This window comes from Mandrillus leucophaeus, unplaced genomic scaffold, assembly GCF_000951045.1.
Source record: "Mandrillus leucophaeus isolate KB7577 unplaced genomic scaffold, Mleu.le_1.0 Scaffold946, whole genome shotgun sequence".
NCBI lineage: Eukaryota > Metazoa > Chordata > Mammalia > Primates > Cercopithecidae > Mandrillus > Mandrillus leucophaeus.
The window spans coordinates 208,896-212,948 of record NW_012110319.1 but is presented as its reverse complement, the minus strand read 5'-3'; the positions used below and the strand labels follow the sequence as shown (position 1 = coordinate 212,948).

Sequence of the window (4,053 nt, the reverse complement as noted above, 5' to 3'; positions counted from 1 at the left end):
TTATGACCTTGTTATGGTCTTCATTTGACGATTAAATATGGTTTAAGGAGGTGTTATATGGGTGCCAAGTTCACAAGGCATGGATTTGTGATAGTTAATTATATGTGTCAACTTGACTGGTCTTGGGGTACCCAGATATTTGGTCAAACATTATTCTGGGGTTTCTTTGGGGATGTTCCTGGGTGATAGGAACATAGGAACATTTAAATTGGTAGACTGAGTAAAGCAGATTGCTCTCCCTGATGTGGGTGGGCCTCACCCAATCAGTTGAAGGCCTGAATAGAACAAAAAGGATTACCCTCCGTGAAGTAAGACTGAATTCTCCTGCCTGTCTTCAAACTAGAATATCAGCGTTTTCTTCCCTTTAGACTTAAGTGGAAACATCAGCTCTTCCTGGGTCTTGAGTCTGCCAGCCTTTGAACTGGAACTACACCATTGGTACTCCTGGGTCTTCCTCCTGACAACTCACCTTGCAGATATTGGGACTTGTCAACCTACACAATCATGTGAGTTGACTCCCTACAATGAATCTTTGTTTGTCTGTCTTTCTCTCTCTCTAGCTCTCTCTCTCATATATATCCTATTGATTCTGTTTCCCTGGAGAACCCTAATACAGATTTTAAAATAAATATTTGTATAAATTAAATTTACATGTTAGGTTCTAAAAAATTACTATTATTTAGAGATGGGGTCTAGTTATATTGCCCGGGCTTGAGTACAATGGCTATTCATAGGCACAATCATTGTACGCCACAAACTCAAACTCCTGGGCTCAAGCAATCCTCTTGCCTCAGCCTCCTGAGTAACTGGGACTACAGGTGTGGGCCACCATGTTGGGCTCAAAAATTAATTTTGGCCAAGCATGGTGGCTTGTGCCTCTATCCCAGCACTTTGGGAGGCTGAGGCGGGAGGATTTCTTGAGGCCAGGAGTTCAAGACTAGCTCTGGCAACATAGAGAGACCCAGTATCTACCAAAAAGAAAAATTAATTTTAAATGTTAAAAATTAATGTTTTAAATGTTCAAAAATTTAAATTTTAATGCATTTAAAAATAAAACTTAAATGCATTAAGAGTGCTTTAAAATAAATTGCATTGAAACATTTTTAAAAACCCAGGTATAATCCTGAAATCTATAAATTAATCTATAGATCTATAGAACTTATAGATCTTGAAATCTATAAATTCACCTCACTCTACAATATGGATTAGAAGTACTTGAGACACAGAAAGACTAAGGCAGCTGCCTGGAGACTTGGATCCACTAAGTGGCTGAACTGAGATTTACATGGGAAAGATTAAATAGTAACTATTTTACATGAGAAAGATGAAAATTACATGAAATAAATTATGTAAGGGACACAGGCTGATATATGCAAAACGGTCTACATATTTCAGGATAAAAACAGTATTCTTTAAAAAAAAACACCCAGGTGTAATAAATATTCTCCGGTGGTTAATAAAAAGTCTAAAAATTCACAAAGTATTACTTACACTCATGTATGGATTTTTTTTTTTCTTTTCTTTTGAGACAGAGTCTCACTCTATTACACAGGCTGGAGTACAGTGGTGCAATCTAGGCTGACTGCAACCTCTGCCTCCCAGGTTCAAGTCATTCTCCTGCCTCAGCCTACCGAGTAGCTGGGATTATAGGCATATACCACCATGCCGAGCTAATTTTTGTATTTTTAGTAGAGATGGGGTTTCACCACGTTGGCCAGGTTGGTCTCAAACTCCTGACCTCAGGTGAGCCACTTGCCTCAGCCTCCCAAAGTGCTGGGATTACAGGCATGAGCCACCATGACCAGCCTAGACAGATTTTTTGTTTTTGAGACAGGGTCTGGTTCTGCTGCCCAGGCTGGAGTGCAGTGGCACAATCTCGGCTCACTGCAATCTCTGCCTCCTAGGCTCAAGCAATTCTCATGCCTCAGCCTCCTGGGTAGCTGGGACTACAGGCACGCACCACCATGCTTGGCTAATTTTTGAATTTTTAATAGAAATGGGGTTTCACCATGTTGCCCAGGCTGGTCTCAAACTCCTGGCCTCAACTGATCCACCCACCTCGGCCTCACAAAGTGCTGAGATTACAGGCATAGCCACCGAGCCAAGGAATCAACTTAATTAAGTAATTCTCCTGTTATATGCTTTCTTTTTTTTTTTTAAAGAAAATAATTCAGAATGAATTTCCATCAAAAATCAGTATTTGGCTAATTGTTAACTTCAAAATCCAGTAATACACTCACTTGCTGCCACCAGCCCGTACATCATGTCCTCCCATGGCTCTGCCGCCCCGCTCCTCCACAGGTTGCAATGGAAGAAGAGATCGCCACGCTCGTCATTGACAATGGCTCTGGCATGTGCAAAGCTGGCTTTGCTGAGGATGGATGGCCCCGGAGCTGTGTTCACCTCCATCATCTCCATCATCAGGCACCCCCCTGCACCAGGGGGTGATGGTGGGCATGGGCCAGAAGGACTCCTACATGGGCCTCGAGGCCCAGAGCAAGCGCAACATCCTGACCCTGAAGTACCCTATCGAGCATGGCATCATCACCATCTGAGACGACATGGAGAAGATCTGGCACCACACCTTCTACAACGAGCTGTGCATGGCCCTAGAGAAGCACCCGGTGCTGCTGACCGAGGCCCCCCAAATCCCAAGGCCAACAGAGACAAGATGACTCAGATCATGTTTGAGACCTTGAACACCCCAGCCATGTATGTGGCCATCCAGGCTGTATTGTCCCTCTAAGCCTCTGGGCGCATCACTGGCATTGTCATAGACTCTGGAGACAGAGTCACCCACATGGTGCCCATCTACAAGGGCCATGCCCTTCCCCCATGCCATCCTGCGTCTGGATCTGGATGGCTGGGACCTGACCAACTACTTCATGGAGATCCTCACTGAGCTTCACCATCACGGCCAAGCAGGAGATTGTGCGCGACATCAACGAGAAGCTGTGCCACGTCGCCCTGGACTTCGAGCAGGAGATGGACACTGCCACATCCTCCTCCTCCTCCCTGGAGAAGAGCTATGAGCTGCCTGACGGCCAGGTCAGGTCATCACCATCGGCAACAAGTGGTTCTGGTGTCTGCAGGCACTGTTCCAGCCTTCCTTCTTGGGCATGGAATCCTGCAGCATCCACAAGACCACCTTCAACTCCATCATGAAGTATGACGTGGACATCCGCAAAGACCTGTACGCCAACACAGTGCTGTCTGGCAGCACCACCATGTATCCTGGCATCACCGCCCTGGCATCCAGCACCATGAAGATCAAGATCATCATGCCCCCACAGCACAAGTACTCGGTGTAGATCGGTGGTTCCATCCTGGCCTCACTGTCCACCTTCTAGCAGATGTGGATTAGCAATTAGCTATGTATGACGAGTCTGGCCCCTCCATCGTCCACTGCAAATGCCTCTAAATGGACTGCAAGCAGATGTTCAGCATTTGCTGCATGGGTTAATTCAGGAGTATAAATTTGCCCCTGGCAAATGCATAAACCTCATGCTAGCCTCACAAAACTGGAATAAGCCTTCAAAAAGAAATTTGTGGCCAGGTGTGGTGGCCCATGCCTGTGATCCCAGCACTTTGGGAGGCCTAGACGGGTGGATCACAAGGTCAGGAGTTTGAGACCGGCCTGGCCAACATGGTGAAACCCCGTCTCTCCTAAAAATACAAAAATTAGCCAGGCATGGTGGCATTCGTCTATAATCCCAGCTACTGGGGAGGCTGAGGCAGGAGAATCGCTTGAACCTGGGAGGCGGAGGTTGTGGTGAGCCGAGATTGCACCGCTGCACTCCAGCCTGGGCAACAGGAACAGGGTGAGACTCTGTCTCAAAAAAAACAAAAAACAAAAAACAAAAACAAACAAAAAAACCACACACACACAAAGAAATTTGTCCTTGAAGCTTGTATCTGATATCAGCACTGCATTGTAGACTTGTTGCTGATTTTGACTTTCTATTCAAGTTATAATCAAGTTAACTGTTCCCCTTGGTATGTGTTTAATACCTTGTACACGTCTTTGATTTCAACCTTTAGTACATGTGGCTT

At 45.5% G+C, this 4,053-nt stretch overlaps 1 pseudogene across 1 annotated transcript; it reads left to right on the top strand.

Moving 5' to 3' along the window:
• The first annotated feature begins 2,164 nt into the window (after nt 1-2,164).
• Nucleotides 2,165-3,822, top strand: LOC105532258 (annotated as a pseudogene). The gene is made up of 2 exons (XR_001004946.1): nt 2,165-2,712; nt 2,819-3,822. The product of XR_001004946.1 is annotated as an actin, cytoplasmic 2-like (transcript).
• The last annotated feature ends 231 nt before the right edge of the window (nt 3,823-4,053 follow it).